Below are 23261 nucleotides of genomic sequence, written 5' to 3' on the forward strand. Positions count from 1 at the left end.
AATATAATCAGACACCTCTCAACACTTACCGGAACCCAAGCTGTCATCCTCATAATTATTTTCCTACCCAGTCCAGTGTAGGCTTACGTTCCTCGCTATAATAATCATGAGTTTTTCCTGCAGCTGTATTCCTTTCTTACTGCAGCTGTATTCCTTTCTGCTCTGTTGTGCGTCGCGTACATCATACATGACATGTTTCTTCGTTAGAAACTGGCTCATCAGAAAGTTCAAAGGTGATCTTAAAATAGCTATCTTTCATAACACCAGCTGTGGTTCCACCAGAATCCTGTCAGTTTTGTCCCAGTCGCAGTAAATTAAAATCCTCAGCAAGTTGTCAACTTGATGGTAACTCCCTTGCAATCCAAATTGCATTTATGAACAAGTTATTTCGGGTTCAAGTCGGAATCCTTTTATTTAGTCACACTACAGCAATTTCGGTATGTTTCTTGATAAAAACTGTTCCTTTGGTCTTTTGTGATGCTGTACTGGAGAGCATTAACGTTATTCTAACGTGTTTTAATTGTAGTGGTATTGCAAGGACCACGGCTCTGGGCTCCGTAAATTTTAATGTTTCTCATTATTTATTGCGCATGGCTGACAGTTGCCTGGCTGCAGCGGTCTTTCCCGATTAATTGCCCCTATAAGCGGACCAGTATCACTTGCGGTTGCATGCTATTTAAGAGGCCCATGATAGCGGGCCATACCTGTATTTGTTCCGCAGAAGCAATAACATAGCTGCCTCGTCAGGGTGATCATAGTTATGGTAATAACTGTGGATTTCCTTCAAATCGGTCATCTGTGTGAGCGAGCGGACCCCTTATACCGCCGACCTCTTTATGTGAGTGTGACAGGACGGTTTTTCATTTGTATGGAATTTATTTTATCACTTATCCTCCAAATATTATGTAATTGTAGTTGTACTCGATCATCCATTCTAGTTAAAGCAATTTTGGCATGCCGTGCGCTTGCTTACTGCTAAAAGTAAAACTCGGTTCGTCAATTGCAGGTAGAAAAACAGCAAAGTCTCATTTCCAGACTGATTTTAGATGTTATTGTGATATACTATTACTAATACTAAGTTCTATTTTTAATCAGCACTATCCAGCTCCGACGATTCACTGACTTATCGAGTATCGAATACCCACAATAACTTGCAATCATTGGATCAGGATATTAGCATTTTGATTTACTTGCCTTGCTGACCCCTAGACTTTACCTGGGGACCTCAGGCTATCATGTTCACAAACATAATAGAGATTTGGCGGAATGACAGGCTGAGCGCGGCCCAGTAACCCTAGACTACAATCTTTAAGTTTGTGTACGTCAGGCTTGTACATTATCGTCTGCCTAAATCTCGCTCTACATTCACTGTTATACAAAATAGCCGTTATTGGACGGCGCCAGCTTCTCACTCTACTGTTGCATATTCTAAAAACTTAAGCCAGAGTTCCTTAATTAGCTAAACTTTGTCATACGTTGTATGACCCGCCGCGCACGAAGTGCGCGGCTCCCCCTGTATGTATCGTCAGGACGATAGTTGATAGTGAAACGACCGTGGGGGTCGCAACGTGATACAAGCTAAACTAAGGTTATCCCGCTGATCGTGTGTAATGTGTCACTACACTGTCGTGCGCGCCACTATACTGACTTAGACTATCACAAACTAGGTACTACTACTATACTACTAATATTAATGATATGTATTAATAGTAGAGGCTCTTACGGGCATTGTCTGCTCGATACGCTAGGGACCCCAGATACACTTGTCATACGTTGTATGACCCGCCGCGCACGAAGTGCGCGGCTCCCCCTGTAGCGTCGAAGACGCTACAGTATGCCGCTTCACTAGAGTGAAGCGGCAGTGGGGGTCACCGCGTGATACAAAGATACACCTAACTAGACGTATTTTTGACCGTAGAATCGATTAAAAGTGGTTTTAAGATGATTGGACTGACTTTTTGGGGGTAAAATTGCAAAAAACCGATTTTTGGGCAAAAAATAGGCCAAAAAACCATGTTTTTTGATATTTTGAACAAGTTAATTTTGTTGGCATGTCGGCAAAACTTGCATGGAGATAGCTAAAACACAGCCGCACAAGATGATATAAAAATTTGAAAAATCCCTCTATTTTTTTGGGGGTAAAAATCCAAAAAAGTGGTAAAAAGTTTGACTTTTTTGCTTGAAGTTTGAATAATTTTTTGCAGTTGTATTAAATCAATCCAAAAATAGTCACATCGTGTTTGCCTAAATTTTTCCTTTCCGAGAAGTACCCACTTCATATATTTTATCGAAGTTTGAATATTGTCACTCCGCAAGCGTTTTTGCCAAATTTTTGACGCGCACTACGCGCAAAAGCATTTAGTTGTTATCAATTGGCACCCGCGCGTTCATCATAAATTTCAAACAGCTATAACTCAGCGAGATTATGTCCGTTCTAGCTCATATTTTCACACCAAATAGAAAATAACGTGATCTTATTGCTGACAAAATATGAATATAATTACTCTATTTGCCTTAGAGTAATAGACTGTCAAAGTTTAAAACGCGCATTGGTATAGCACGTGACTAATAAGGCCAAATTTATACTTATTAACATATTATCGATCCTTAGACATTATACTATTATGTCCAATTAGCGGTTAGGTCTCTAAACTCGTAGCAGAAAACACGTCTTTTTGCCCGTATAGTAGAGGCTCTTACGGGCATTGTCTGCTCGATACGCTAGGGACCCCAGATACACCTTACTAGACGTATTTTTGACCGTAGAATCGATTAAAAGTGGTTTCAAGTTGATTAGACTGATTTTTCTGGGTTAAAATTGCAAAAAACCGATTTTTGGGCCAAAAATAGGCCAAAAAACCATGTTTTTTGATATTTTGAGCAAGTTAATTTTGTTGGCATGTCGGCAAAACTTGCATGAAGATAGCTGAAAGACAGCCGCACAAAAAGGTATAAAAATAAAACAAATCCCTCTATTTGTTCTGGGGTAAAAATTCAAAAAAGTGGTAAAAATTTTGACTTTTTTGCTTGAAGTTTGAATAATTTTTTGCAGTTGTATTTAATCAACCCAAAAATAGTTTCATCGTGTTTGCCTAAATTTTTCCTTTCCGAGAAGTACCCACTTTATATACTTTATCGAAGTTTGAATATTGTCACTCCGCAAGCGTTTTTGCCAAATTTTCGACGCGCACTACGCGCAAAAGCATTTAGTTGTTATCAATTGGCACCCGCGCGTTCATCATAAATTTCAAACAGCTATAACTCAGCGAGATTATGTCTGTTCTAGCTCATATTTTCACACCAAATGAAAAATAATGTGATCTTATTGCTGACAAAATATGAATATAATTACTTTATTTGCCTTAGAGTAATAGACTGTCAAAGTTTAAAACGCGCATTGGTATAGCACGTGACTAATAAGGCCAAATTTATATTTCTTAACATATTATCGATCCTTAGACATCATACTATTGTGTCCAATTAGCGGTTAGGTCTCTAAACTCGTAGCAGAAAACACGTATTTTTGCCCGTAAGAGCCTCTACTAGTAAGAGCCTCTACTATAATATAAGTAATAATAATATAATGTAAATATAGATCTTTTTAAATTTTTGTCCCTACTCCCTAAACTCATAGTTATATTTTACCAACTTCGTTATATTATTACTGACCGATGACCAATTATGTCCATTGTCACTGGCTCGTAGGTTTATAACCTACCAAAACGCGCGACGAGTTGGACTCGTCGACGGTCTAATATTTGGAACGATTATCATCCGTTAATCACTAGTAGCACAGTAGCAGTAACACTAACAGACAAACTGCTACTCACTGCTGCTCAGGGCGGGCGCGCGACAGCAGCAGTGAGTTAATTGACGATGTCAATTCATCGCAGCTCGGCGAGGCACAGTCGCTGTGAGAAGCCTCATTGAGTGCGCGGCGCGGCACAGTATAACGCATCGCGCTACAAGCAGTGAGCAGCAGTTAGCAGCAGTTTCTTTGCACTTAGGCCCTCCTGTGCGGCGCGCTACTTGTAGGTAGTGCGCCATTGACAGTGAGCCGCGCGTGCCGACTGTAAGATGATTTTCAAGCGCTAATTTCGGCTTCACATAGCCATGTGTCTACGCGTACTGCGTGACGCGCTTGTTTCACAAGTAGAATAGCTACTGCAAGCGAAAGGGCTCTGGTTAGAGCAAATTTCAGCCAGCACAATTTTCTTCAAACAAATAGATATTGAGTATCCTTCCCGACCTCCAATTGCAACAAAAATTGGTAAGCTTACTCATAGACTTATAAGGAAAGTGTCCAAGCCTGACAATACGCGTCTGAATTATCGCGTCCGCGGCAAGGCTGACATTATCATACTCTGCATACACCGCGCCACCTCTCAGCCACCACTCGTAGGTGGGAACTCCAATGTTACACTGTTTTCTACCGACTTTTATCAGACAACCTTTTAAATTTAATCGAATGATGAAGACACATATACTTTACTTTGCGGTTTGAAGTCATACTCTGACTCAGTGTTATAAGTTATGTTATTTATTATGCTTAAAGTAAGTTAAACTATATTATTATTATTACATCGACATATGACATATTAAGGCAGTATTTAAATGAATCGATATAGTTTCATGTTTGGGCTATTTGTTTACTAATCACTCAGTGCGGCAAGTTATGTTATTTATTATGCTTAAAGTAAGTTAAACTATTATTATTATTACATAGACTTATGAACAGGAATCGATACACTATATCGATTCGCTATAGTATTAGTATTAGTATTAGTTTCGTTTTTGGGCTATTTGTTTTCTAATCACTCAGTTTAGCATTGATCTTACTCAGCATGCTGACTCTGCAGTTAGTGTTACAATTTTCAACAACTACAAGGCTTCGACAATTACAAAAACAAAGACACGGCAAATGGTATAGGATTAAAAATACCCCCACCCCTCCGCGAGTTATCAGTCAAAAACTGTTTCGATCACGTGAAATGACCATATAAGGAAGTTGGTATAATTTCACGTTACGGTTAGGGTTTTAATATATGCTTCAGATTGGAATTGGGTTAGGGTGGGGTCAGAGTAGAGCCGTAGAGGATTAAGGTTTTTAATTGAATAGTACCTCGGGCCATCTAGAAGTAGAGTCCGAGAACATGTTTAAGTAAGTCACGTGATATTCTTAACTGGCACGTCAATCCCTGTGCATGGCGCTTTTTAAAGCTTACTGTACAGAGAGAAGCGAGCAAAAGACTAGTAAGCTAGGTAAGTGATAGTCGAGTGTAGATTGTAGAGTGATTAATCACCTTCCCTTCAAGTACAATCTAGGAGTAGGTGAATTTATTTATATTGAAAATTTTATAATTTGGTATAATATGATTATCTTTAATTTCCAAACCTAAGTTATTTATGACTTCTAATTAAAATTTGCAAATTTCCGTGCGTTTCGATTTCCACTGGTCCTCGATTTGGCTCTCTTCATAATTATAGTTATACATTATACGTTTCAATAGTTATAGTTAGTATAAGTAATAGAGAGCAACGCAATTCAAATTTTCTGCAGTACTTCAAAAATTTTGGGACATTATCACTCACAACTTTTAAAAGTCGTTTTCTCATTTTCACCATAATACGGCAACGTTCCATTTCGTGTTATTCAGTCATTAAACAGTTCATTGTTCATATCAATTTTAATTAAATTAAATCGAGTATTAATATTTATATTATGACCATTTTGCTACCCACTTAGCACTTCTTACATTTCTATTTAAATCGTTTGTGATTTTTTATTAGTTTAGTGCGTGAAATATTAGTTCAGGAACAGTATCGAAAATTTGCTCTTTGTGCTTAAACTAAAGACTCTTCAAGGTAATTCCAGGTCTCACGTTGCAATCTCCGGTGCCACTGCCGGGACGCTTCGCAGTAACGTCTGGCATGACTGCAAGGAACCAGTACAGTCGCAACGTGCTAGACAGCACCTGGTAATGCAAATGCAACAAGTTTTGATTAATGGAAAAATTGATTAACTAAGCTAATTTTGGCAAGCGTACGGAGGGTGCTCCGCTCTGGCTATGTAATGTTATAATAATATATCGTTGTCATGTCTGTGGAGGTTGGGTTCATGCGCACCGCACAGCTGAACAAATCATACTGTCAGATTCAGTAAGTAATAAATCTACAGCTGTAAGCTGCAGTAGGGCAACATCTTACAAGGTTTCCTAATGATGGGTGGCTTGCACTTGCTACGCTCACGGCCCCTCCCATCCCTCGTAGATTCTCCTTCTTGCACCATTTTATAAGGAAGTGATCAATATTTCAGAAGCGGTTTAAATGAGATTGAGTTAACTTCTTGTGCACCATGGCCTCAATATATCTATTGTAATTGTATTGATTCACATCATGGCCCTTCTTATCTGAGATCCAGTGGATCCTCAATAATCATAGATACACTTTTAGGGAAAGTAACGAGCCTGGCAGTGGCAAACTCGCTTGGCATAAGGGAGTGGAAAGGTAATCAAGCTATGGTAAATCGGGGTTTTACTGTGTCTGTATCATGAAGTTAACTGTGTCTGTATCATGAAGTTAACTGTGTCTGTATCATGAAGTTAACTGTGTCTGTATCATGAAGTTAACTGTGTCTGTATCATGAAGTTAACTGTGTCTGAATCATGAAGTTAACTGTGTCTGTATCATGAAGTTAACTGTGTCTGTATCATGAAGTTAACTGTGTCTGAATCATGAAGTTAACTGTGTCTGTATCATGAAGTTAACTGTGTCTGTACCATGAAGTTAACTGTGTCTGTATCATGAAGTTAACTGTGTCTGTATCATGAAGTTAACTGTGTCTGTATCATGAAGTTAACTGTGTCTGTATCATGAAGTTAACTGTGTCTGTATCATGAAGTTAACTGTGTCTGTATCATGAAGTTAACTGTGTCTGTATCATGAAGTTAACTGTGCCTGTATCATGAAGTTAACTGTGTCTGTATCATGAAGTTAACTGTGTCTGTATCATGAAGTTAACTGTGTCTGTATCATGAAGTTAACTGTGTCTGTACCATGCAGTTAACTGTGTCTGTATCATGAAGTTAACTGTGTCTGTATCATGAAGTTAACTGTGTCTGTATCATGAAGTTAACTGTGTCTGTATCATGAAGTTAACTGTGTCTGTATCATGAAGTTAACTGTGTCTGTATCATGAAGTTAACTGTGTCTGTATCATAAAGTTAACTGTGTCTGTATCATGAAGTTAACTGTGTCTGTATCATGAAGTTAACTGTGTCTGTATCATGAAGTTAACTGTGTCTGTATCATGAAGTTAACTGTGTCTGTATCATGAAGTTAACTGTGTCTGTATCATGAAGTTAACTGTGTCTGTATCATGAAGTTAACTGATCAGAGCATACAGTGGATGGAAACGTGCGTCCGCCCTCGTCGAGAAAACGGGCGCAATTCTTGTTGTACGTCCTGTTCAATTTTGTCACCATCAATTTTTATTTGCACGATTTACTGTGATCAGGTGATCGGAGATGAACAGCCTAAGGCTAACTATCAAATAGCCAAAGAATGCGTGAAAATTAGGTTTGCACTAAAAAGAAAACATAGAAATATATCTCAAGTTTTCAAATAAATACTTAAATAGCATTGGTCGATTTCTTCACAATTACTTGCAGAGAATTGATTTGGCCAAGTCGAGGAGTCCAATGATCTCTCTTGGAAGGTTGAGCATACCGATAAGATCTCCTACTTCTGTTCCACAGGCTACGGGCAGTCCAATTTCCATCAGTTTGCCAATGAGCTCGAAGATATTGAAAGATGGGCCATCCTCAACTTGATATGTGAGGTCCTCGGCTCTGAATTGCATAGCAAGAGTGGCTGATACGGCAGCGAGAAGAATGAAGACCTGAAAGATTTTTGATCAGCAAATAATCACGATGATATTATTAAGTCATAACGGAAACATTAGATCGTTTTGACTGTTCTAATAGCACTTCCATTTACTGCTTCAGCTTGTGTTTGATAATCATAATGTACGTAAAATTAAATAACTGACTTTCTTTATGAAAATTAAAAGGTTTAAGATATATCTGAAATGTTAATAGATTGATTAACCCATTAGGGACGATAGGGTCGTTTTTATGACCCACCTTTTCTAGACGAAAAACCAAATTACTAAACGCTATATCGAATCTATAGCATATATGCTCACAATTTATTGGGCTACGTATAATGAAGCCCAATAAATTTTGAGTATATATGCTATAGATTCGTTATAGCGTTTAGTAATTTGGTTTTTCGTCTAGAAAAGGTGGGTCATAAAAACGACCCTATCGTCCCTAATGGGTTAAACCACTCACCTTCATGATAATTGAGAGAATCTGGTTGATCGAGTATGGAAGTGGTTGAGTGAAAAGAATTAATGCTGAAGTTTGTAGCTCTCCCTCTTTTATACTCTACTTGTTCGACCCACCTGTGGGAGTGTTAATTAGCTTATCCAGTTTAAAAGTTTTCATCTTTAATAGGTTTAAAGTTTTTTATTGTTATTTTTCTAATTGGTAGATCAGAAATCCATTTTCCATTGTCAATTACAAAACTTGTCAGATTTCACGTGGTAGTTTTATAGGTATTTCGTTGTGTTAAGACACCTTTTTGGGCTATATTAGCACATCCGTGATACTGCTAGCTACTTCTTTTGTTGATGACTTTTAAAAAACGTTCTGAAGTAATCTATTCGCAAAACTTGTTAAGCGCTTAAAGAATGGATCAGGTGGTGTCAGTTTTTAAACTAAAGATTGAGCAATTTCTAATTGTTTCTCATTGTTTTTCAAGACCACCTGATGGTGGTTCGATTGAACAATCACACCGACCATTCGGCTTACAAGTTATCCATATCTTGATTACAAGATCTCCTTTCGTAATATTAAATCGTTGAACCTATTTAAAATTCAGTGGAAAATCTAGCAAGAAAAACTGCCTTTCCATTTCACTTAAAATAATCTGGAAAGCTTTAATAGCATTGCTATCATTAGCAACTAAAATATTATAGTTGGTATGACATTCAAAATGAAGTTTTGAATTACGCGAGCGGATGGAAATAGATTTTGCATTTTCAAATGACATTTTCTTGACTATAATTGACGTGAAGTAAAATGTCAAAGAGAATTTATTCTCTGTAAAACAGCCAGCTAATCTCAACCAGGAGCTTTGTCTATCTGAAATGGCATTTGTATCAGTTGAGATTCCTGCCGGGGAATACTTTGTTGAATGAAAGGCGAACCGTGAAACAGACCATCCCACAGCCCCTTGTAGTTGTATTGTGGTATTTTAGGCTGGCATCGTCCGTCAATTGACTACCCGACCTTAAAATGACCGTAAATTGAGGTGTGAGGTTGGAAAGCTAATGGAGATGCCCAAAAACAGGATAATATACCGTCAAAAGAAATCTCTTTGGATCATTTGAGATTTAAAGTCACATTATCTCCATACCGGACACCTTTATAGTCTGTTTAATCATGCAATATCATTTTAAGTTCTCACAGGAAGTATTTAATCAACCTCCATCATACGCGGGCCCCTGTTAATTGCTAAGTTAAGGTACAAGCCGTATCCAGGCTTAAACTAAGTTTCAAAAAACGCGTATATTGGGAGTTTAACTGCATATGATTATGATTTATGATCATAATATGCAATGGTTACAAGTAATTTAAATGAACACCATTATTTATTTGAACCCGACTTTCCCTCTTAGTTTTATGGTTACGTTATTTTCAAGCGTTATTTTTGACCCCCTTCCTAATATTGAATATAAGATTGTATTGTTATTAACGAAGCTGTACGAAATAAGCGATCAGATTAAACGCTTATGACCAGCTGATGCGTATAATCGCTGTAAAGCTATAGCTATATCTTAATATAGCTAATAGCTGTAAATTGGCCGATACTACCCACATATAAACAACATATTATGTAGCTGAAGAGAACCAGTACCGAGAGTAACTACTCTGCAGCTGGTTTCACTCTATCAGAGAAATCTAGGCACATAACCTACAATTACCTGCTCTCTTTCTTCGACTGTAACTCATTAGAGGACTCTACAGATAGAAATATCCACCAGGTTCAGATGTAAAACAGAATAACTATTCAGGAACCTTCTGTGTTCGGATTATTTTTGCTCTTTCATTAGCATATTTATTGAATGCTATACCTTAGGTATTACCTCTGTGGGCTGGTCATGAACATCACGGGAAATTGAAGCCTCCAAGGGAGTTTGATTAGTTTTCTTAATCGTGATTGATTTGAAATTGAAGTGAACGCGAAGCAAGACCACACTTGCATATTACTGATTTCTTAATAAAATTAAAGCAGCAAACTTTTCAAATGCTTTGTGTTTGTGTATTGCCTTAAGCGATCTTTTCTTACCAATACCATACTTGTATCTTAGCTTTGAAACTTTGTATGCCGCCGCTCTATATCTGTGAGCTAACTACAGACCGTATATGATATACGAACATTAATAAAACACGTGCGATTCAGTATAGTATTCAATTTCATCTATTCACGGCCGGCCAGGGATAAATGACTATCTATATTCTTACTGGATATTTGATAAAGAACACTCCTGTGGCCTTAAAAATATAAGATTAAAAGTGTTGTATGCGATAGAGATTTTCACTTTTCCTTTAGTGCTTAAGCTTTAACACTCTAGCTTTAGCACTTTAGCTTTAGTACTCTAGCTTTAGCACTTTAGCTTTAGCACTTTAGCTTTAGCACTTTAGCTTTAGCACTTTAGCTTTAGCACTTTAGCTTTAGCACTTTAGCTTTAGCACTTTAGCTTTAGCACTTTAGCTTTAGCACTCTAGCTTTAGCACGTTAGCTTTAGCCCTAGCTTTAGCACTCTAGTTGTGATACATAAACGTCTCAAACAACGTTGTATCTCCTTAAAATCCGTAACAGCCGTAAGTTAAGGGGTACCGCGACAATTGACCCCCCGACAATTGACCCCCCGACAATTGACCCCCCGACAATTGACCCCTATGTAATTACACTGGGGTCAATTGTCGCGAAATCTAGGGTTTAGTACGACAATTGACCCCCCGACAATTGACCCCCCCATGTAATTACACTGGGGTCAATTGATCGGGTTAGGGTCAGGGTCCTGGGTTAGGGTTAGGGTTAGGGTTAGGGTTAGGGTTAGGGTTAGGGTTAGGGTTAGGGTTAGGGTTAGGGTTAGGGTTAGGGTTAGGGTTAGGGTTAGGGTTAGGGTTAGGGTCCTCGGTCAGGGTTAGGGTTAGGGTTAGGGTTAGGGTTAGGGTTAGGGTTAGGGTCAGGGTCCTGGGTCAGGGTTAGGGTTAGGGTCAGGGTCAGGGTCCTGGGTCAGGGTTAGGGTTAGGGTCAGGGTCCTGGGTCAGGGTCAGGGTCAGGGTCAGGGTCAGGGTCAGGGTCAGGGTCAGGGTCAGGGTCAGGGTCAGGGTCAGGGTCAGGGTCAGGGTCAGGGTCAGGGTCAGGGTCAGGGTCAGGGTCAGGGTCAGGGTCAGGGTCAGGGTCAGCCGGGGGGTCAATTGTCGGGGGGTTCATTGTCGGGGGGTCAATTGTCGGGGGGGTCAATTGTCGGGGGGTCAATCGTCGGGGGGTCAATTGTCGCCCACCCAGTTAAGGACCAGATGTCACCCCGTGGAAACCTGTGTCTTAAAATCCGTCACACTATAAATAAATGTTTTACAGACAAATATATTTCAGATTTACAGATCCATATTTGTTTCTCACATAGCTTATCTTATTGCTACTGCTAAAAGCTAAGATACTTTCAACACTACTATATTAATAGATTAAATATTGTGAGATATGAATATGGATGTGTTGAACCCCCAATATTTCTCGATATTTGTCCACACGCTGTGGACCACTAACCAACTTTTTCTCAATACTGCAATCTCCGAGCCATAGACGGTATAAGTAATCATGAATTGCTCTTTTTTCGCAATGAATCAACCGTATTCAGGCTACGCAAGTTTGCAAGTTCATTCAACATAAGCAGCCATCTAGATTTCATTTCATCAAATATGATCGATCGTGTTGTTACATATTCTTAAGGAAATACGAGGGTATTGTGTACCAATATCTACCCTCCCCTCGTCTAATAGTGCAATCTTACTGTGGGCTCAATATTAGTGGGAAATTGGCAGTCAGTCCCTACTTTCAGGTAAACGCCTTTTGTTATTCATACCACGTGATATTCGTCGATATACCGCGATTTACCGCGATATGAGATATCTCAACCTATACTGATAGACGCAGTTTGAACATCACCAATTTAATATTTCGGTACCCTTTCCAGGCATTTATAAGCTAATATAACAAAGATATATTGAGCATAACAAAGCTATATTGAGCAGGATATGTCAAATGGAGCTTATCTAAATATAGCATCTATTTTATAGCTCTACAATAGAGCTAGGGTCAAGTGGTCAAATGAAATCATTCTCATTATCACCCAGAATAAAGTTGTGGTCGATGCTTTGGCCTTTGATAGTCTCCTTTAGTTTTAGTTGAGTACCGGCACCGCTTAGAGGGCCAATAAGTAATTATTCTTTCACTTTGATGAATAATTGTCTTTCCAGATCAAATCTAATTCTATTAAAAGAAAGTTATTCTAATAATATACACAGATATCGGTCATTGTCCAGCTGTAAGGTTAGACACCCTTAACAATATATAAACCAATTCGACAAATTAAATAAACCAGTAAAAAAAATTTTACATCAGGGTACAATTTATTTTAAAAACCCATATAATAGTAATATATTGTATAATGTATATGCATCCCTTTGAAAATAAAAATCCCACAATTTAGAGTACACTTTACAGATGTTACAGATGTTACAGCATATTATATATATTATATACACTCCGTTGCAATGCTCAATTGCAACAAGCAGTTCAAACCCTTACAGCCCAGTTCCACAGCTCAGTTTTGCGACCAGATTTGACACAAAACTCCGCGAAAAGAGTTTTGAAAGGCAAAACTCCGCGAAGGCAGTTTTGTTTACAATGTACGTTCCCACGGTTGGTATTTGCACGCAGATTTGTCATTTGCTTTGTACGCAGATTTGCGCGCGCATTATAATAATGCGTTATAATAATGAAATTTAAGTTTAACGGTAACCCACGCGAGCGCCCAGGTTAAAACTGCTTTCACGGAGTTTTGGGTCATATCAAAAATATTTCTCCGTGCGGAGAAATATTTTTGAATTTCATTTCCGGTCGCAAAAATGTGAGAAAAAATGAGAGCAAATCTGGTTGCAAAACTGAGCCGTGGAATTGCAGGGTAAACTACCCATCAAACACTCCCTGAGTATTTATGATCTAGGGAGAGTTTATCAGGTTCAGGTTAAAATCCCATATTGCCATATGTGACAGAATCGCATATTGCCATATGTGACAGTATCGCATATTGCCGTACTTATGTGACAGAATCGCATATTGCCGTATGTGCATACTGAAGTTACAGAGTTTTGGTCCCTGTATCCCCTCATAGTCATAGATATTATTATTATTACATTTTAAGTGTGTTTTTTGTTTTTTGGTGCTCGCGCTCGTGACAATAGCAGCCTTTATGCTATTAAAATATACATCCAGCGTGAGGTTTTCTCAGCTTTCTACTCTATAACGCTCAGACCAAGATTCTCGAACAATTTAAACTTAAATCTTGAATTTATGTCGTTGTAGTTGATTAAATGAGGTATTACTAATCATATTCATGGCCTGACCATTCGCTTATATCTCTGAAACTTTTACAAATTTCACTGTAAGTGAGCATTAAAGTTACTGTCCAGCGTTAAATACTAATTGTAATATTATGCAAGTTAGAGAATTACGGTCCTTGATCCTAAACGAACATCTGCTGGACAGTGTTCTGCAAGTCGTTGCAGTAACTTCAATAGTTTAATAACTTGATGATGGCGATCACCAACTCAATTTGGTCCCAAAACACTAACAGCCAGGGTTCTCACGTTATTAATTATCAGCCCCCATACCTGATCCGATTGAGGGGGTCTGTTAACGAACAATCCTTGTACAGCTGATACCTGTAAGTGTAGTGAGAATTAGGTCACGTGACCGCCACCACAAACTCCCCGGCCCTCCTTCTCTCTCACAGCTCCTCGCTCTCACAGCTCCTCGCTGTCTCACCTAACTATCATTAATGTTTTGGTTACTTCTCCTGGTAAGCCGTAAATATCAGAATATTTCTCAGCGGTGAAATTTAACTTTTCTTTTGTAACTACCTGCCACCTGGGGTTTCTTCACATTTTCTATTTACTTGTTTAATATGTGTATTTATCTGTAAACTGTAAACTGGGATACGTGTATGTGGTATGGGATCGTAAAATACTGGATTTTTAGATCAGACGAAGTTAATGATTTTCTCTTCAGTGCTACTGCTTTCCGCATTCTAATTTTCTCTTTAGTATCTAGCCGATTACCATTCAATAATGCCATATATTTGAACAGTTGGGAATTTTGTTTTTGACAAGTCAGTGTCTGTTTATTAGTTTATTCTGTATGATATAACTCCTTTTGGAGTATAACATGTAAGAAATACTTCCGATTCGGTATGCTTTTCAATACCATTTCACATATGTTTTTCTCGAATATTCTACAACGATTCTGACAATAAATCGGAGGAAACTGTCATCGCTCATTACAGAGTTACCACCTAACACTAACAGTAGTGGATGTTGCCAGATTGTGTGCACTGCCTCTCTCTCTATGAAGCGGGAGGGACCTCCGCCCACTGCTACTGCAAAACAACTGCTGGACGTGAGGGGTGTCTAACGAGCAATTACCCTCTCAAGTTACCTGACTGACAATAGGTTCCAGTCCCCACACATCTCACTACCAGTCTCGACCCCGCCTTGTGAGGGGCCCCCTCGTGTAAGCTCAAAACAGCCGTCAGTGATGATTGTCAGAAACTGGGTCGTTAGTCAACTGTTGTTATCATTTTATGCTCGATTTTATGATTTTATGCGAGGGACGGCCGGTCCTCAATACCTGTCTTCAATAACGTCCCTCCCCCGATATAGGACCCCGCAGGCGGGTTGTTTTGTGGAATCACTGTCATTCATGGGTGAAGTCATTACAAAGCCATTACTAAACCATTTGGCTAAACCCCGTGCAATGTGGTGTTAGCACGTGCAATGTGGTGTTAGCACGGATTTCATTTTTACAATTCGTCAAGTTATGATATCATAGTTATTCGTTCGTGTTCTTTAGCGATAGCAATCAAGCTTTAGGATTGTTTTTTAAATACTATAATAAGCGTATTCATGATTCCTAGACTCGACAGGTATGTGAGCTATGCAGCTCCAGTGTGACATTATAATATGGCAGGGAGATAAAAGCGGCGAGATTCCAGACCCCAGCAATCCCATCTCATTTTAAAATATAACGACTAACGCCCTTGTGTATTAGTGAACATACAACTTACGTCACAAGCTTCAGTTAAAAAGATTCTCATTCGTGTGGGCACTTTCAAATCCTCCGAACAATGCGGCACATTTTTGTTTTAAATCCCGACATCTTTGTTAAATTGTGTGATTATTTGAGGAGCACAATTCAACAAGATCTAGAACTGAGAAAGTAGGCATAATGCTGGCTGCCCCTAGTCCTAATAATGTTGTAGAGTCTATGTCTATTTACCTAATAATTTTCATAATTATCACGGACATAATTATTCACGGACATAATTATTTACGCTCATGACCGCCCAAATATTTCCAAAAAATTGTAACCAATTTTTGGTGATTTTTAATAAGTGTTTTACTCTTATTCTGAACTCTAGAATGTGACTGAGGAGTGATTATATTTGTCCTAGTATACTAATAAATTATTATAGAACTCGGAGTAAAACATCTCCGAACTCAGCTACCCGTATGCCTTAATACGCCTCTGTAATTTTCTCTATCTCAATGAAGTCCACCATTTTCTTTGATTAACTGTAATAAAATAAAGTTTGTAATACCTTGGTCGTGCTCAAACAAAGTCTTTAAATAATGTAACTTTTAAGTTTTCTGTCGAGACATTTGCAGAAGATCTGCTCTGACCTCAGCAAACTGTACCTTTATAAATATAAATATAATGGTGTTACTCATTGTATTATTTGTAATATTATGGTGCGGATTGTTGATATGGGCGGGGCTTACCGTTTTTATTTTATTTTATTTCTATTCAAGCTTTTCGTTCTTAGAAAATCTTTCTCATTCAGCAGCTTCATCGTTCTACCTTAAACTAAATGAGAGTGACAGTGAGAACTTTAAAAATGGTCCATGAGTGAGCTTTTCGAAATAAATGCACATTAGAATGTGCGAGGAGTACTTATCTGTCAGTAGCCACAAGCTCGTGAGAAAGTATTATAAATATAACACCAATGGTTATTTATAGTGTCCGCTAAGGCGATCGCCTTGGATATCGGTATTCTTTCATACGATTAAACAAAATGTCCAACTTCAGATCGATACTAGAACCGTTATCTTATGTAATTGTGACAAAAGGACTTTTCACACTTTTTCTTTGACGATGCCTGTCCTAATAACGATGCCATTACTGCTCAATTAACTCTCAATTAACTCTCAATTAACTGGAAAGTTATTTTATAATGGCAAAGTCACGGCCATAGTATTGTTAACTTAGTATTAAGATACAATAGGTTCCTGTCAGTAACTGAGCAGCTATATATACTACTTAATTTAGAACCTTGTATGTTATCTTTCGTGTAGTTAAAAGTGTGCAGTTCCTAAAAGTTCAATCTTCCGGTCGAATAATTTCTGATTCTTGTACCCTGATGATGCATTCCGTCCTGTCTGTTGTGCTTTCTTTCGTTAGATAGCGGTATTTTGGCACATTATCCTGGCACGATCCGTTTAAATTTAATGCAAGTATTTCACTGGACGCGTACTCAGTACAATTTATTTAGTTATGTAGTGGTACTCAGTACAATTTATTTAGTTATTTACTTTTAGTGCTGCTCAGTACAATTTATTTAGTTATTTACTTTTAGTGCTGCTCAGTACAATTTGGTGAGTAGTGCTCAACAAATTACGGCATACCATCGCAGTTTTGTAGTATAGATTAGATATAATAAATATGTAAACAAAACTAATATGCATATGTATGGCCCCTTTCTTTGTGTTTGGAGGACAAATTAGTTTCCTTGGCAACAGTTTCCTTGGCTGACCCAATATCCTAAACAAAGAACTGGCCTTGTATCCACTAATATTGACACGGTCATCCAACCTCGACTTTCAAAATCAAATCTTGTCTTTATGCGTGACAGCACTAAGCTTTTAGTAGGCACAATAGAAATATACCGTAATTAAAGTTGTTAATTTAATGTTTGAAGTCTAGACAGTTTATGATCTGATCTGTATGCGATTTGACTTTATAAGGTGCCGTTTTGTAGGTGATTACCCCGGATAACCGGGCAGATCTCCAGCAGAACAATCCATTACGGGACAGTTAGTAAGTAACTACACTTAACCGCCACCTCACATAATACTGCATGTCAATTCCGGCATTTTCAATTCAAGTAGCTGGTTATTTAGCTTGTTTAGCTTTCCAGTCTAATGTGTAGTGGCAAATTCAGAGATCAACTTTAAACAATATCCAGCAGTTTCTTGTTAGAAGAGGCTTAAAGAGGATATCCGTCCTAGATGTGATAGTTCTAATTAATATATTAATATCGCCTAGCCATCGACTGCTTCAACCATGTACGGTTTACGTCCACGTACGATTATAATTCTTCAGAAAATTATTAACAAGCGTTGTCTTTCTAACTAGTAAGAGCTTTTTCTTTAGCTAAGCTCTTGCTGTGAGTCTCATTATTATTATTAAACATCATAGGTACTTCAATTCAATCACAATTTGCTGGCAGAATGTTGTACGGCTTCGCTTGTCCGGGCTACGAGCCACGAGGTGATAAGATGATGTGTCTGCCAAACAGTGGTTGCCAGGGCAGTGGTTACCAGGGCAGTGGTTACCAGGGCAGTGGTTACCAGGGCAGTGGTTACCAGGGCAGTGGTTACCAGGGCAGTGGTTACCAGGGCAGTGGTTACCAGGGCAGTGGTTACCAGGGCAGTGGTTACCAGGGCAGTGGTTACCAGGGCAGTGGTTACCAGGGCAGTGGTTACCAGGGCAGTGGTTACCAGGGCAGTGGTTACCAGGGCAGTGGTTACCAGGGCAGTGGTTACCAGGGCAGTGGTTACCAGGGCAGTGGTTACCAGGGCAGTGGTTACCAGGGCAGTGGTTACCAGGGTAGTGGTTACCAGGGCAGTGGTTACCAGGGCAGTGATTACCAGGGCAGTGATTACCAGGGCAGTGGTTACCAGGGCAGTGGTTACCAGGGCAGTGATTAGCAGGGCAGTGGTTACCAGCTCTGTGGTTACCAGGGTAGTGGTTACCAGGGCAGTGGTTACCAGGGCAGTGGTTACCAGGGCAGTGGTTACCAGGGCAGTGATTAGCAGGGCAGTGGTTACCAGCTCTGTGGTTACCAGCTCTGTGATTACCAGGGCAGTGTTTGCCAGGGCAGCGGTTACCAGGGCAGTGGTTACCAGGGCAGTGGTTACCAGGGCAGTGGTTACCAGGGCAGTGGTTACCAGGGCAGTGGTTACCAGGGCAGTGGTTACCAGGGCAGTGGTTACCAGGGCAGTGGTTGCCAAGCAGTACGAGAGTGGTTGTAAACTGAAGTTGAATTTGTACAATGAGCAGCAGAGCGACACGCTGCTGCTCGCAACTGCAATGTTAGAGTTACTTCTAAGTGATTACCAATCAATCGTATCAAGTTGTCTCTCTACCTCTCTCTCTCTCTCTACATCTCTCTCTCTCTCTCTCTCTCTCTCTCTCTCTTCTCTCTCTCTCTCTCTCTCTCTCTCTCTCTCTCTCTCTCTCTCTCTCTCTCTCTCTCTCTCTCTCTCTCTCTCTCTCTCTCTCTCTCTCTCTCTCTCTCTCTCTCTCTCTCTCTCTCTCTCTCTCTCTCTCTCTCTCTCTCTCTCTCTCTCTCTCTCTCTCTCTCTCTCTCTCTCTCTCTCTCTCTCTCTCTCTCTCTCTCTCTCTCTCTCTCTCTCTCTCTCTCTCTCTCTCTCTCTCTCTCTCTCTCTCTCTCTCTCTCTCTCTCTCTCTCTCTCTCTCTCTCTCTCTCTCTCTCTCTCTAGACACTTCAGCAGTTATTTGGGTGTCTCTAGTTGTTTTAGTCATTATCTCTAACTCTCAATCTGGCGACTCAAACATTAGTCTCCGGGGTAAACAGAGCGTAATTGCTTCTTGCTGTCGTCCCATTAAAAACTGTACGTTACGTACGTCAATATATAGTTAATTTCAACTTGACAGCTGCTGGTGCATGTGTTCCGGTATATTGAGCTAATTGAAATTGATTCTAACCTATGACATAGTCTGCTACAGTTTTTAAAGCTTTTTGCAACATTTGGTAAAGTATTTGGCTATCATTTTTAAACAAAGCTTTTTCGTTGCAATTACATTGTACAACTACAAGTACCTGTGTTGGTCGATTGAAAGATTGGTTAAATGTTTGGATGAAAGATTACGGTTTAAATGATGATTAAACAATATAAATGGAGGTTGTAAATGTTATAATAATGACTTTAAAAGTAAAACTTAAAGTAGAATCTATAGCTTGTGGTAACCAAATGTGGTAACCAAATATGGTATTGTTCTTTCAATCAACCTTTTAACGATCCTTTCAATTGACGGATGAAGATAAATATACGTTGCCCTGGCTTTATAGGCCGAAGTTTACAGACAGAAACTAAAGCTTAAGTCTTTAAGTGATGTCAGCATTCGCTCCTTTACAAGTAATATTTAACTGTTAACACGAAAGAGAATAAATTGCTGCGACAATTATTATTGCTGCGACAATTATTATCGCAATTATATATTAATACTTCCGTGCTATTCAATTTATAATCAGATCGTTAGCTCTATCAAGCATTTGTGTCTTCAGCCTGTACTGACTGTTCATGAATATAATTGAGTTGGCTTTTTTTGTAAAATTCTCACAAATATTGTCGACATTTCTGGAGAAAACGGCTCTGTGGTTACAAGGGCAGTGGTTACCAGGGCAGTGGTTGCCAGGGCAGTGGTTACCAGGGCAGTGGTTACCAGGGCAGTGGTTACCAGGGCAGTGGTTACCAGGGCAGTGGTTACCAGGGCAGTGGTTACCAGGGCAAAGGTTACCAGGGCAAAGGTTACCAGGGCAGTGGTTACCAGGGCAGTGGTTACCAGGGCAAAGGTTACCAGGGCAGTGGTTACCAGGGCAGTGGTTACCAGGGCAGTGGTTACCAGGGCAGTGGTTACCAGGGTAGTAGTTACCATGACAGTGGTTACCAGGGCAGTGGTTACCAGGGCAGTGGTTACCAGGGCGGTTAAGACTATAATCACTCAGACGTGAAACCTGATATTGACGCCTAGAAGCAGGATTGTCGAAGTACAGAGCATTATACTTTTCATCCCAACAGATCATTTGTGCCTCAGCTCGGAGTACTCAGTGCAGTTTTAGCCTTCTTTCCAGACAAATATTTCTCAGTTGACACCTCATTCTCACGTGGTATGCTTCACTAAAAGGCGCTAAAAGAACTGCCGAATGGCCCTGAGCAGACGACAAGTGGTCTTTCATGAATTATATTGTGAGCGTTGTTGTACTGTTATTTTGTCACATTTTGACACTTTTTGTTTAGTATAGTTCAAAGCAAAATCATTGATTAAATGAACTTGACACTTAGGATATGTTCACCTGATTTACCACGGAGTTTTCATTGGTTTACTGCTCGGCCATGTGACCGTCTTCAGAGCCAACCAACATCAAGATAACAAAATTTTCTTCTGTAGTCAACTTATTAACAAATTACTCGGTCTGTGAGATACCATTCTAGGTAGGCGGCATGTCTTCGGGATTGTTTTTACTTACAGAATTCTACCCATTATAGATGCAAATCAGATTAACCAGTATATGTTATTTGAGCTTATCTTATTCTTAAGCGTAAAGAACATATATCTTTAATCGTCTATCGTAACAGCAACTTCGTTAGTCGAAGTTTAAGTTTATGGGAAGTCTTGCGCTACTCAGATGGCACTCAACAAAAGACAAGATCCGACATTGTGTATTTTGATATTGATCTATCCTGGGGAGTGGGGCCTCCGGCCTCTTCTGTTTGTTCTATTTATGTTTTCTGAGGGTACAAATGTAGCATTGTATGCAGATGACACCAAAATATGGGCGGTAATCGAATGTTTTGAAGACCACCAAGGAGATATAGACAGGTTGTTTGCCTGGTCAATTGAAAACAAAACAACTTTCAACCCTTCCAAGTGTAACGTGTTATCTGTAACTCTGCCAAGAAATACGCCTTAGACAATCTTCATTTTATTGGTATAATCTCAATGAAGTCCTAATTGATAACGTGGCATCGGCCCATACTGACCTCGGTGTAGTAATGACCAACAGGTTTCTGTGGGGTACACATTGTACATTGCTCTTAATGAGGACGTGTCATTTTACTATTGATAAGCGCCAGAAGAGACAACTCTATCTGTCCATTATAAGATCAATATTTGAAAATTACTCAGTCATTTTGTGGTGTCACTGTACAACACACCTGTCGTAGTTTGAAGTTATCTAGAAAAGGGTGGACAACAGTTTGATCATTATATAATGATGTTGTATTTCATGAGAAGCAGATAGAGCTTAAAACACTCCCAATCGGATATTAGTACTGCCATTACGCTTTTCTACAAAATAGTAAATGATTTAGTATGTATCTCTCTAGTTGTATTACTATTGTTGAGGCTGGAGCAATGAGGTTCGGCGTCAGTTGTTCAAATACTTAATACCAGCACATATTCCTGCTCTTTGATACAGAATAGTTTAAAACAGCTTCTCTAATATGGAACAGTGCTTCTGTGGAATGCATTGCCAGCTTGAGTCAGACAGATCGAAAAATTTTCCATTTTCAAAGCAAAGCTAACTAAATTTCGGTGGTCTTCTGACGTATGCTGGCCTGATTAGAAATGACTATCTGGGAATATATTTACTATCTATTTTATTTACTATCTAATTCATTATATTATTTTTATTGTTGTTATGTTTTATATATCTGTGGAGTGTAGTACTAGCAGTCTGAAGGTATCGTATACATTTTTCATTAATTTCCTTATAATTAATTAATGATTTTAAGTCTGTATTTTATGTAGGGTCGGCACCAATGTCATTATGGTTTAACCGCCGTGTTTTGATTCAGCCGAAATAGATTTACCAATGTTTTATTTACATTTTCCCACCCCAGCCGTAGTGTTGAGTTTTATTAAATATTTTCCTAGCCTTATAATAAATCATGTTGTTGCCTCATTGTAGATGTTTTGGTCTTGTGTGAATGTAATTGTAATACATTCACGTGAAATTTATTTAAATTTTTAAATTTTATAAAAATAAGGGCAACTTAACTACAGGGTGGGCCAAAAGTCAGTGTGCAAACGTTGGCCTTAATAGCTCAGTCACTGAGTGCCCAATTGAAATACTTCCTTCTGGTATGACTTAGTACCACCACTGGTTCGAGGAATTTGTCAACTCGAAAAATATTCGCGTTCATTTTTTTCAATTGGAGGTTCATTTTCACATTTATTTGATAGTTTGGATAGTCGGATCAAGCTAAATATTATTGACCGACACCTTAACCAATTAAGGTGTCGTGTCACGGTGTCACATAATCACCCAGTCAATTTTGTTAACGAGATACACAAAATGCTTGATAACTTCGTCATTTCTAATCCGTTTTGCCTCATGTCAGAGAAAACAATATAGGTGTTTAAATATTGAATGGGCGTGGTCTAAAATATTCGAATTTTCAAACCCAACGTTTGCACACTGACTTTTGGCCCACCCTGTATATATACATATTTGGCCTAAGTTTGATGATCCCGAGAGTTTTCTATTCAATGAGAAAGTACAAGCAATGTACGACATCACTTATCACACATAGCATAACAAGCTTTGGCTAAGCTAAGCACAACAACACTAGCGCACAAATAAAATGGAACAAAAATTATAACGAACCTTCTCTAGAGAATGGAACTACATTTGTTAGTTTACTAATATTATAATATAGTAGAGGAAGGTTTGTGAATACTGATTAGATAGAAATCCGGTTAATAATGACCGCTGATATAACGATACTACTATGATAAACTATTGTAATATCAGCTCG

The 23261-nt window shown here is 39.0% G+C and overlaps 1 protein-coding gene across 1 annotated transcript in view; it reads right to left on the reverse strand.

Moving 5' to 3' along the window:
• The window catches only part of LOC134817291 (double-stranded RNA-specific adenosine deaminase-like), a 536580-nt gene that overhangs the window by 293976 nt on the left and 219343 nt on the right, over positions 1–23261 (reverse strand). The gene's annotated exons all lie outside the window — the stretch shown is intronic.

The sequence above is a fragment of the Bolinopsis microptera genome, chromosome 1 (assembly GCF_026151205.1).
Source record: "Bolinopsis microptera isolate Bmic1 chromosome 1, MBARI_Bmic_1.0, whole genome shotgun sequence".
Lineage (NCBI taxonomy): Eukaryota > Metazoa > Ctenophora > Tentaculata > Lobata > Bolinopsidae > Bolinopsis > Bolinopsis microptera.